The 13,218-nt window shown below is 49.7% G+C and overlaps 1 protein-coding gene across 3 annotated transcripts in view; it reads right to left on the bottom strand.

Annotated features, from left to right (window-relative positions):
- Slc45a4 (solute carrier family 45 member 4) overlaps positions 1–11,298 on the bottom strand; it is a 66,750-nt gene extending 55,452 nt beyond the window's left edge. Inside the window, exon 1 of one of the 3 annotated variants that reach the window (XM_021628949.2) lies at positions 11,083–11,298. The gene's annotated coding sequence lies outside the window, so the exon portion shown is untranslated. Of the gene's footprint in view, positions 1–3,896; positions 3,922–10,498; positions 10,754–11,082 lie in introns of those variants that run through there. The other 2 variants (XM_060389286.1, XM_060389289.1) reach the window with 2 other exon arrangements.
- Positions 11,299–13,218: the final 1,920 nt, after the last annotated feature.

Genomic DNA, 13,218 nt, shown 5'->3' with positions numbered 1-13,218 from the left:
GTGCACACTGGGCCTGCAGAAACAGAACCCCACAGCAGGACAGGAACCATTTCAAGACATGCTAACGATCTACATGCTGTGCCAATCAGGTTCTATGGTGACTAAGATCACCCACAACTAAGCAGAAGAGTGCTATCGCTGGAAAGCATATACCCTCCACAGTCACCTGCAGGAATCCTACCCCCAAGGTGGTGGGGATTGTGAGGTGATGATGAGATCATGAGAGTAGAAACCTAAGTGAAATCCTCATCATCATGAAGAAGTTGGGTTAAGGCCTTGTTCCATTTGCAGCAGGCTACAGCCATCAGGCATCTCTTTAAAGCACCACATATTCCTTCCCTCAGCAGACAGTCTGAGACCACCCTGCTCATGGGTCTCCAAACTCCAAGCCTATGGGAAGAAAACTGCCTCAGCCTATGATCCCCACATTGCTAAGATCCCCATTTCCCACTAAATTCAGTATACCATTCTAGAAACACACTCAGTTCCCAGGGTGGCCTTGGGACCAGGACTCTCCAATCCAGCGTCTAGTGTCATACAAAATATAAGCATCACAACTGCCTTCCCTAAAGCCACTAAGCTCCAATGCACCAGGACTCCAGGCAAAAAGGGCTACAGATGGGCACAGGAACGCCCTGCCTACTCCCAGGCAATGCTCAGCAGTATAGCAGGCCTAAGACTCCTAAGCAAAGCAGAGTTGTATGGGCACCAACAAATCACCAGGTGGACCAGGATCTGAGCAAAGCATGGGGAAGCCTACATTCACTGTTCTCAACTGTTTTCCTGTGCCATTCTATAGTAGAAGCCATGGCCTATACTGATGGCTTTCAGTCTCCCACAGACTCACATAAAAACCCTATCTGGGCCTGACACCACAAACCACCATCACTCTTAGCAGGCTTATCAGGACACAGACCCCCCTGGCGAGCGATGGCCCAAACTGTCAGTGTGGGCTGATAACTGTGGTGACAATGTCACCCATCTGCACCCACAGCTGCTCCTACCCGGGAGACCTATAGACAGAGCTTCTTTCTCCCCCACATCTTCCTCCATTACTAGTGACACTGCCACAGGCAATCTACTTCTTCAAAACCAGCTCTGATTTCATTCTGCACTTGGTTGGTTTTAAGCATCGCCTCATTCCAGTACCTTTCACACACATAGAGTATTAGGAGAAAAATGACACCCAGAACTATAAAAACAAGCCAGGGATGGCAGCCATATGAGTAAAATCTCAGCATTTGAGAAGTGGAGGCAGGAGATCAGGAGTTCAAAGGTCAGTCTCAGCTGTCAGCCTCAGCTACATAAGGCCCAGGCTCATAACAACAACAACAACAAAAAGTTTTTAATTAGAAGCATGGGGCTGGGAATGTGGCTCTGTGGTTGGGTGTTTGCCTAGCATGTAAGATCCACCAAACTTTTCAGGGCCTGGTGGCACATGCCTGAATCCCAGCAGTCCCCAGAGCTTAGGAGACTGAGGCAGAGAGAGGACAAGTTCTAGGCCAGGGTTGGCTACAGAACAAGACATGTTGAGATAAGACGAAACAAAACAAAAAGAACAGTTCAGACTAGAAACATGTAGACAGCCGTAGGTGTTGGGCAACAAGTTCAGACGACACTATCACACTGTTTGGTTCACCTTTCTAGGTCCGAGAATAGCAATAACACATTTCAAAAACCTCCTGATCAGATGAGGTACCTGCCTAGACATCTTCCAAAACTAGCCCAGGTGAGATGTCGCTCAATGTTCTCATCCCTGTATGTCTCAAGGCTCACCGTGTCCAGGTGTCTGTCCACACAGAGGCATCATCAGGGTAGAATGGATCTCAGAAACAGCTCTAGCCAAGCCTAGTTGACCTGATGGGAATGATGACACAAGGACAGAATTGGGCACCAGGGCAAGCTCACCAAGGTCACTGGCCACTGGCAGTGTTACGTATCAGCAGTAACAGCACTAGGGGATTATAGAAGGGGATAGCAGCTTGTCCTCACAGCTACAGGGAACCAGGTGAGACAACACAAGGGCTAAGCTAGTGAGTATCCCATCCCCAGCTTAAAGATCCTTCCCACCATACCCCTAAGAGCCTAAGATGAGCAGCTGAGCAGCCAGTAGCTAAGAGGAGCCTCCTCCAGCAGCAGGCACTCTCTAGGTATGGGTAGCAACAGCAAAAGGGCCTTGAGCAGGAATGCAAGGAAGAACATTTCTACATTTCCCTGGGCATTTTAAGTAGTGATCAACTTGAGACCATAAGCCATGAAGCCCGACACATCCTGGGTATGCACCAGGCTTGGCTACCCATGATGGGGCTCTGGGCAAGCCACTTAACCTTCACATTCTGAGTTCTATCAGAAGGCTCAATGCTTTCTGTGTTAGTAGCTGTCACTCCTACTCTTCAAGTGCCTACTCCACAGGAACAAATTCCCCTTGATCTCATGGTTATCACATAGAGGCTGAGGCTGTGAGCAGTGGCGGTTTCTGGGCCAAGGCCTCAAAGTCAGGGCTGGCCACTCCCTGTACTCCTCCCAGGACAAAGCCGGGCTCTGAAAAGCTCCCACTGAAGAGGTGCAGGCCCTTCCCCACCCTCTTCAGAATTAAGATCACTTTAGCTATACATGACTCATTCAACAAGAGTGGAAATGCTTTCGATAGCTTTGCAATTCTCTGCACCCTGCCTTAAGGACACAACTGTTGGTCCCCATTCCACACGTTTCCCCCGCCCCCTTCCAATTACAGGCTAAACAGGCAGTATGTTGAAAAAAGGACAGTTTGACTTACAGCCTGACCTCCCTGTTCAAGTTCTCCCCCAAGTCAGAACGGTGCTGAGCAATGGCAGAACAGGAACAGGCCAGCCCACTCCTGGACCTGACTCCATCCAGCAGAGGGGAGTGCTGCACAGAGGTGTACAGGGCCTCAGCAGGGGAGGGCTTCCCTATTCCAAGCTTTGATGCAAACAGTTTTACATAAGCGATATGAAAAACCACTAACGGTCACTCCAGTATTCCTGTTACTTGCCTGACTGGGAGGAGATTTGCATGCTGGAGGGAAGCCCAGGGGAGTGCAGTTATTTCTAGAGAAATAAAGCAAGAGAACCTCTATGCTTTCCTGTACTCACTTTCCTTCAGCACACATAGATTTCTCAAGTCAAGAGACCCTGCCCTCCATCCTGATGCCCAATATACCAAGGGAACTGAAAAACAGCTGCTGTGCTGGAGACATGCCAATGAGGCTCTGTCTTCTGGGGTCCTTACCATCATTGCCATCCTCATTCTTTGATTCAGTTGCCTTCTCTTACTCCAGGAACAAAGGGGACAGAGTCCCCTCCCTGTGCTTTCATGTCCTGCTCAAACATTCTTGACTGCATTCTTTGGTTTGTGTTTTTTTCAGTCCTATTCTGTAGCCCAGGCTAACCTCAAATTTCCAGTAGTGGGATTATAGATGTGAGCCTCCACACCCAGCTCTCATGCACTGTTATCCACCAGCAGTAAGGCCAGAAACAGGTGAAAAGCCCTAGGCTTGACCATGCGGTGGCTCTCCAGAGCAGCCAAATCTTCTGCCCACTGATGGTCTTCTGGTCACAAAGCTACCCCATATGCCTGGTTTTACTGCTCTCCAGCCACTGCACGTTCTGTTCTGAGCATGAGGTTAGAACAACTTGTTGAATTACATCCCAACAACCCAGCACATTTACATGCCTTAGCAGGATCTGAGGACAGTCAAGCACGCCACACCAGCCCATCCTGGGTTCTCACGAAGAGGTTCCAACACCCTAGTCTCCCAGTCCAGGTCCTCTTCATCATCCTCCCTAGCCCACCCAATGGCTCTCACCCCAAGATCAGTAGGAGCCTTGGAGCCTAGGGCACGGGAGAAGGAAAAGCAAATGGGAATGCTGGATTACCAAGCAAAAGTCCCCAAGGAGCCACAGGCCCAAGTGCCTTGGTCATCTTCCTGCCGGTGCCTTTTTCTGGCAAATTAAATTTTAACTAAAGGCATAATGCCACAGGCTTATATTTTAACCAGATTAAACAAAAAATGCAAACTCCTAACTGAACCATGAAGACCTATGAAATCCCCCATCTTTCTGCCATTTAACACCAAGCACTTAGAAAGCATGCAACACAACACTGAGGTACAAGACAGTCCATCTCCAGTGACAGCTCGATGAAACAGGGCTTTGTCCCTCAGATACACAGGAGGCATGGGATACTCTGCAAGAATACCCTCAGGGTCCCAAGGTACAGTCTCAGTATCTCCTAAACTAACTGCCTGAGAATTCCTGGCAGGCCACATCTAGACCCAAGGTCACCTTCATGCTCCTTCCACACCTAGGCAAAAGGAAGGCTGCCAGACAACGGAACGGCTCAGGCTCATAATCCCAGCACTGGGAGGCTAGGCAGGGGGGACTGCTGCAATTTTCAGGCCAGCCTGATGTAAGACCCTGAGGTGTAAGACCCTGACTTTTAAATGAAGAAGACTCCTCACAGTATGTACCAGCAGCAGAGGTCCCAAGGACAGTTCAATAAATCTGTTTTTCTGAGACAGGAACCTTATAGGTCCCCCGTTCAGCCACCCCACTCTAAGAACCGATTCCATGGTGTTCCAAGATATTCTGTAACTTCTCCTTAGGCCTGAGGATGAGTTATGGCTCTGTGACCAAGTTCATAGACAATAATTACAAAAGTCAAAACTGCTTCTCTGGACTGAGCCGACACCAGCCTAAAGATTACAGAAATGTTCTGAATTACTGTTTCCATGTACTTCTGTCACAGGAAAGAACAAAAGTGACCAATAAAAAGATGCTACAGTATGAATGCAGTTACATTAGAATATAACTTCACAGTGAGAAATGGAATACAGCCATCAGTGGGGGTATGACTTTCACACCGTTAAGAACAATTTGTTCTTGTTCGTGTAAGTGGCATTGATGGTGGGAATGATGTCATTAGGGTGTCTGACATTGGATCTTACTTTTAAATGCCTGTAGTGTACTACAAATGACATCTTTTAAAGCTATTCAGAATTGGAGCCAGGCACTCGGGAGGCAGAGGCAGGCAGATCTACCTGAGTTCAAGGCCAGCCTAGTCTACATAGTCAATTCTGAAACAGCCAATGTCACAGTGAAACCCTCTCTTAAAAAAAAAACACAAAGAAAGAGAGAGACAAAAAGATATAGATATATCCATTATTTTAAATGTGTCCACAGTTTTTCAAAGTTATAGTGTGGGAACACTTACATAAAAATATGGGAAGGCATTTATTTTAATGAAAATTTAACCCACTAGGGAGGGGCATAAGGGGAGAAGAGGGAGGGAGGGAGGAACTGGGAGGAGATGAGGGAGGGGGCTATAGCCAGATACAAAGTGAATAAATTGTAATTAATGAAATTTTTTAAAATTTAATCCACTACTGCAGACAAACATCTTTTGGTATTCAACTAGTTTTCCTATGTCCAGATTTGATCCTCCTGCCTCAGCAGCCTAGGTACTAGGATTACGGGAATATACCACCACGCCCGGCTCTAGACTTACTTTCCCCCCTGGTATTTTGAGACAGGGTTGGTCTTTACCCCAGGGTAGCCTCAAATTCATTATGTGGCCCAGGCTGACCTCAAATCTGGGTCAATCCTCGGCCTCAGCTTCTTGAGTACAGGGATTACAGGTATGGACTACCTTGCCCAGCCTTGTTCAATACAAGTGATTTTACCTCCAGTGTAGATGTCAAACCCTACCCTTAAAAAATAAAAATTAAAAATAAACAGATAGGTCCAGGTGGTGCTGGTGCACACCTTTAATCCTAGCACTCTGGAGGCAGAGGCAGGTGGATCTCTGTGAGTCTGAGTCATTTTGTTATAGAACCAGGACAGCCAGCGATACACACAGAGAAACCCTGTCTTGAAAGAAAACCAATAAACAAACAGACAGACAGATGGAGGGCTAGTGAGGTGGCTCAGCAGGTGGAGGTACAGAAAAGTGGAAGGAGAGAACCAACACCAAAGTTGTTCTCTGACCCCACATCTGCACAGTTGCATGTGTACCCCCTTAATGCACACACACATACAGTATCTTTTTAAAGAACTGATGGAGAGCTGGACATGGTGGTGCATATCTTTTATGCCATCCCTGGGATGGGGAGGCAGAGGTAAGAGGGTGACTGGAACTCAACAGCCAGCCTCCAGGTTCAGTGAGAGACTTTTGATTCAAAATAAGGTAGAGATCTGTAGAGAAAGATACCCAGTGTCAGTTTCTGGCCTTGCACGAACTCACGCACACACACGTATACACACACACAGAAGTGTGAGCACGCATGCATGCGAGAACACACATATGTACACCACACATAAACAGCTGACGGAGAGCTGCTGGTGTGGTATGGTAGTGAGAGTGAGTACCGCATAGGAGGCCTAGAACTCAATCCTGGGCCTCCAAAAATCGATGGAAAAATATTCTCTCCTTACTCCAAACCAAAAATCACACTCTGCTCATTGGTTGCACTTCCCTCAAATGGTGACTAAGCTGCTGGAAACAGAGAGCTATTTATTATACTTTGGCTTACAACAGCTAAGTGATGGCTTAAAATTATGCTGTAAGACTTGTACACAAAGTACAAAATCCACTACATCAGAACCAAATGCATGCCCACCTCAAAGTCTCAATGCCTCTTCATCTTCTAGTTCAGAGTGTGGCTTTTCTTACTCAAGATTTCCCTCTTGTCTGAAACAGGGGGATGTGGTAACCAAGTCATGTGGCTGCAAGTTGAAGAGACACAAACTACAAGAACTCAAACCAAGGTTTGGCCATATAGGATCTGTTGGCCATGCAGGATCCTGGTGTAGAAGGCACCATGCCGGGCCCCTTCCCTACCCAACCACCCAGATGGTCATACCTTCCATAGATGGCAGGGGGTGGCTAGCCTGGGCTTGAAAGAGTCAAGCAAGCTAAGATACAGATCAAAACCATAACTGGACAGCGGTGGCAAATGTTTTTAATCCCAGCATTCTGGAGGCAGAGGCAGGCAGATCTCTAAGTTTGAGGCCTGCCTGTTTTACAGAGTGAGTTCTAGGACAGCCAGAACTACACAAAGAAACCCTGTCTCAAAAAACCCCAAACCACAACAAAACATTGTAAAGTATATTCCAGGGCACATGAGGGTTCTGGGTTCCACTTGTAGGCAGCCTAGCACCCTCAGACCCCTGTACAAGGAGGCTACACCTAGCACAAAATAAGGATGAACTAGATAATGACAGGGTTAGCCCCCTTTAAAAGAAACCCAAGCCTGGGGTGGCAGTTCATACTTGGAATCGAAAGAGTTGTTGGGTAGAGTAGGACCAGAGTTCAAGATCATCCTTGGCTACATAGTGAATTTAAGGCCAGCAAGAGCTATATGAGATCCTGTCTCAAAAAAGGCAACAACAAAAACGGACTTTTCTGGAGAGCAGACTCAGTGGTTAAGCATTTGTTGTTCTTGCAGAAGATCTGGGTTCAATTCCCAGCACCCACATGGCGGCTCACAGCCCTCTGTAACTCCAGCCCCAGGAAATCCTCCTCTGACCTCTTTGGACACCGGGCACACATGTAGTACACATGAATACATGCAGGCAAAACATCCGCACACATAAAACAGTACAGTAAATAAATCTAAACAAAACAAACAAATGGCAACCACACCTAAGCAGTAGCCGAAGCACAGGGAACTTGAAACTGTCCTTTCTCCAGCCTCAGGTGCTGTGTCCTTCCTACAGCTCCCCAAATCCCAGCAACTACTGGAGACAAATACATTCCGCCATCCACACTGTCTGCCTTACATCCTTAGCCACTAAGACACGAACAGAGTGGCCCCTTGAGACGGGGCAAGAGGAAAGCTAACAGTGATAAAACAAACAACAACAAAAATACAAATGGGCTGTGCCTAGTAGTCTGCCAAGTTTAATCTTTATTTATTTATTTTTTTAATAAAGTCTCAGGCTAAAAAGATGGCTCAGTGGTTAAGAGCATGTATTGCTCTTCCAGAGGACTCAAGTTTGATCCTCAGCATCCACATCAGACAGTTCACAACTACCTGAAACTCCAGCTCCAGGAGGGTGGGGGCTCCTACACGCTCATGTACATACAAAGACACACATATGCACATAGCTTAAAATGATAAATTTTAAAAATTAAAAAAAAAGGGGGGTTCCTCCTTTCATATGCCAGACTGGCCTTGAACTTTCAATCCTGCTGCATCAGCCTTCCTAATGCCACAGTGTTTTATTCTTAAAGCCACCTCATAGAGCCAGGCACTGTGGTACACAACTGTAATTCCAGCACCTGTCAGGAGAAGGCACTCTAGAGGTGGAGGCAGCAGTGTCAGGCGTCCAAGGCTAGTCTTGGACCCATTCTTAAAAAAAAAAATTCCCAAACATACACAAACAATAACAAACCCCAGGCACACTCCAGTCTTCACATAAAAGACAGGGAGGTGCCTGACCAGGTTCCTCAGGCTGGGAAAAGGGCTGTTCTTTCCAGCAGCATGGAGGAAGCGTCCAGTTTCTCAGAAGGGAAGGCGGGTATCACAGGCCTCAGAACTTGATAGTGAGGAGGGGGTGCACTCAAGGCACATTTTGAAAGTTCCCATTTAAAAAGATCCTTGTTCATTGACTTTGGTGGAGCAGTTACGCTAATGCAAACAAGGGGAGCTTGTCTAGGAGCTGGTGGGGGAGGTGCTTCAGCTGAGCCCTCTGCAGACTCTGGCTTATGGGGTCTTCCACTCCCACGATGGCTCATCATTCATGAGGTTGTTCCCACTGCAGAATCTTTACTGGACACCACTGAACATTCGTATCACCTGGCCTGCAGGCTCCTAATGGCATATCACTAAGTGCACCCTTGCTGACATAATTACATTATGATTAAAAAAAAAAATCTAGGGAACCACAGGAGGCGAACATAGAGTAGCATCTTCACCCACCCTTAACAAGAACACAGCTTTTAGCACATTCTGGTTCCACAAATTACAGGCACGGTTCTGCCAGGGGTGTTCCCCAGGAGGGCACTAGCAATTTGGGGTTGTCTGCCACCTACAATGATCGCCAGTCTCTCTTATTCAATGCCAGGCCACAAATCTGTCAGAAACCATCCCTTGCTGGGGCACCAGGGTCCTCGGGACAATGAGAAGGCACAAGGCAGGGTGGCCCAGCCATCCTAAACCCTAACAGCAGCCTTGTTCAATCTTCCCATCTGCCTTCTGCATAAAACAGATGATATCAACTCAGCACCATCTAAACACCAGCTCAAATACCTTCTGAAGCTCCTTTCCTACACGAGACCAGGAGCTGCAGCATCAGAGCCCCCCTCTGCCCCCGCAGATCTGCAGGGCGGACGGAGAAGGGGCAAGAACCCTTTCCAGCTCCCTCAGTCCCTCCCCTACTCCCTCCTCTCCAATAAGCAAAGTTGGGTGTTAAAGGCAAGATACCTTGGAGATCACCCAGTCCAATCTCTGATCTGCTTTCACGATGCGACAAGGCCAAAGCTGCAGCACACAACAGCTCTGCAAGGGAAGCCAGTGAATCCTCCTCGGCATGGGGTGCTGGCCCTGGGCGGCCTCCACAGTCCCCGGTTTGAGATGGGATGTCTCCCAAATAAATCACCCCCACATATAAATAACACGCGTTTCAAACCTTTCAAAGGAACAACTTCTTTTCAGCAGCAGTCACCAAACAACCAGATCCAATGCTACTCAAGTGTAGGATTTTCAGATGACCTACTTCCCCATCCCCCCACCCCCCAAAGCGCTTGATTTCTTCATTATGCTGGAGTCTCTTCCCACCTGGAGCCCACACAGCTTCAGGCCACGGTCACTGCCTCTCCCCCTCCTCTGAAGCTTCTGCAAAATCTCTGCAGAGCCTTAATCAACTTGCTCTTCTAAGGTGGGATTTGGATCTAAGCAGCAAGGGGGTGTTGTTCCCATTTGTTTCAAGGCTGGTGGAGGGTCCCAGTTCCAACGACCAGCCATTTGTCATTCTGAATCAGTGAGGCACCCCTCCAGCTTTTCACTTAACATTTTCTTGCTACAAGAAAAAAAAAATAAGAGGAAAAGATTTCCACCACACCCTACCTGTCAGGACAGTGGCGGCAGCTGAAGGGAATTTGCTTAGAACACACTTCCACCGTTCAGTGGGGTGACCCAGGTGTCCTGTGGTCCACCCTCTGAGTTGCTGGGCCTAGATGACCACTAGAAACAATTGCTTCAATCACTCATCTTGCAAATCCTGTCTGCCAGGCAGGCACTCGTCTTTGAACACCCTAGTAATAAGGAGCTGCAAGACCCTGTGTGTGGTCAGCTAGGGGACCAGAAGGGGAGACTGAGGCAGAAGTTGAAGTCACACTCCATCAGTATCCCACGGGGAAAGTACGAGACCCAGACTCCCCAGGAGACGTAGTGCCTCTTCCCTCCCACGTCTGGGCTCACCTTAGAGAATTATTACGAATAACTAACGGCAGGCTGTGCTCCCCAACTTGGACATACCTCCCCTGGAAAAGCCCTCCGCAGGAGTGTGCTCTTGGGGTGCCCATCTAGCGCAGCACACCTTGGAGAGGAATGGGTTAAGCTCAAGGGACTGGAGAAAGATGGGTCTCGGGGGAGAGAGACGGGGCTTCTCCAAATCCGAAGCTGTGCACCTAGAGGTCAGTGCTCCCGTCTTCTCCAGGGACGAGATGGGCTTCAGGAAATAAAAGGTGCCCGGGAAAGGTCAGGCCACCAGCTAGCAGCGCTGCAAGCAATCTGTGTTGGGGGACAAGGAGAGAGAGCGGTGGCCCAGGAGCATTTCAAGGTGGTGGGCCGATGAACTCCCAGAAGTTAGCAAGGGCTGGAGAGAGGAGGGTGCGCACCCAACGCCAGAGGCGGGAGGTGAGCTCTAGGGTGGCCCCGGGCCGGTGCGCAAGGAGGCACACAGCGCGGCCGCGGGGCCCGGGATGCGGACGAGCAAGGGCAGGTGCGGGCTGCAGCGCAGCAGCCGGGTGGGGGCGGGGAAGAGACGCCGGGTCGGTCGGGCCGCCGGTTCGAGGCCCGGGCCGCGCGGAGGGGGCGGGGCGGCAGGTGCGGCCGCTCACCTGTCTCCTCCGGCCGGGGCCGCGGGGCTGGCTGGCGGCTGGGGTGCGGGGCCCCGGGCGCACCGGGGCGGCGGCGGGGCGTCCGGGCAGCGGCTGCGCCCTCGGCGGCGGCCGGCCGGGCGGGTCCGTCAGTCAGCGACTCGGACGCGGAGCGAGCGCTGCGAAGCTGCGGCCAGCGCTCGGGGACAACGCCGCTTTATCAGGTCGGAAACAGCCGCTGCGCGCCGCTTCCGCTGACGCAGCGCCGGCCTGCGCCTCATGACTATGCAGCGGGATCTAGGGGCGGGGCCTTAGCCGCGCACGTCCATTGGTCGGTAGTGGCCTGTGGCCCCGCCCCCAGGAAAGTCCCACCCCTCCTGCCGCGCCCCGCCCTGGGCCTGCTGGTGGGCTCTGGAGGCGGCGATGCATTTGGCAGTCCTCGCCTGGTTTTCCTGTCAGACACCCTCAGGCTCTGCAGGCCGCAGCTGTGTAGCGCGCCTTCGCCAGCAGAGTTGCAACCCCCTGAGAGCAAACCGCTGCTTGTTACTCCCCCATCCATTTCCTTCCCAACCATCGCTTTCCTTGGGCATCTTCCCTTTCTAAAGCACTTTGAAGATCCTCTCAAGTCTGTGAACCCTTTGTAGTGTTGGGCAAGATGTGACCCGTGCATGCCCAGGACACCTAAGCCTGGGCCACAGGGCCGATGTCTCCCCATTGCTGAGAGGCCGAACAAGGCTAGGTCCGGAAGGGGGCTGGACAGATTTAAAAAAAAAAAAAATCATGGCTGATGTCAGACAGCCCTTTTGGCACCCCAGCCCGAAGTCCGGGCATCCCAGCCTTAAGACCATGCCAAGGTTTAAGTGGTTTTGGACGAATAACGGCACCTTTCAGGGCCCTGATGTCCTCATCCGCAAAACAGAAATCCTAAGATCCATGTGAGAAGCTTGAGAGGAATTTAGAAATGAAGTGCCCCGTCAGCCTCCAGAGCAGCTAAAATGGGAAAATCTGACAATGCCAAGTGTTGACAAGAAAGGGAGCAACTGGAAGGCTTGTACGCTGCTGTTAGGACTGGCCTCCTCGTGGATATCTGCTTTCTTATATGTTTCTGGTTTGGTTGGTTGTTTGAGACGGGGTCTCACTGGCTGGCCTTGTTTTCACTGTGTAGACCAGGCTAGCCTCAAACTCACAGGGATCTGCCTGTCTCTGCTTTCTGAATGCTGCCACCCCATGCTCAACCTGGAAATTTGTCTTAAAGGACTCAGTGCCCCGTACTTTCCCTAAGAGGCTTACCTAATTTCCTTTTTTCGCTCTTAGCAGTGCTGTTGAGAGTAGCCTTAAATAGAAACTGTCCTTTTACGTGTCCATCACTAACGGCTTACATAAATTATGGCATATCCATTCATTGAATCGAGAGTGAATGATTTACAACTACGTACAATGACTATGGGTATGGGTATGAGCCTTACAAAGCATTTTGAGCAAAAGGAGTCAGAGAAGAGCCAGGCACTCGTCAGTGGGGAAAACTCAGTCAGGATTCTCAAAAGTTCAAAGTCAGCTTAGTGAGTCACAACTTGTGCTACTCGCGTCACAAAACAACAGCAACAAACAGCAAATGAATTGGGTACAGTGCTTCACTTCTGTTTCCCCAGCACTTGAGAGGTCTATGTGACATTGAGGGTTCCAGGCTAGCTCTGACTCCATGAAAATCTGTCTGGGATGGAGGAAATAGATGCTATAAGATCTATGCCTCACGCTTGTGGAGTTGTAGATGTGTATGGCAGGGGTTAGGAGTCAGGACAATAGCTAAGCTTGAGGGAGGGTGCTAGGACCAGGACTCAGGTATGGCCGCTGAGTCCACGGACCAGTATTGCTCCTGGTTCCTGTGCGCTTCTGTGTGTGACTCATGGGTGACCGTCAATGAGGGTGTGCCTCCCCTGTTGACAAGGTGTTGTTGTTTGGGTTATTTATTTATTTAATTATTTTATTTTAAGGATTGGTTTGGTTTGGTTTTGATTTTTCAAGACAGGGCCTCTCTGTGTATCCCTGGCTGTCCTAGAACTTTCTCTGTAGACCAGGTCGGGCCTTGAACTCACAGATTTCCTCCTGACTCTGCCTCCCAAGGGCACCACCACTGCCCACTGAGGATTTCCTTTTTAA

Source organism: Meriones unguiculatus, chromosome 8 (genome assembly GCF_030254825.1).
Source record: "Meriones unguiculatus strain TT.TT164.6M chromosome 8, Bangor_MerUng_6.1, whole genome shotgun sequence".
Lineage (NCBI taxonomy): Eukaryota > Metazoa > Chordata > Mammalia > Rodentia > Muridae > Meriones > Meriones unguiculatus.
Note: the sequence above shows the minus strand (reverse complement) of the source record. Positions and strands in the feature narration are given on the sequence as shown.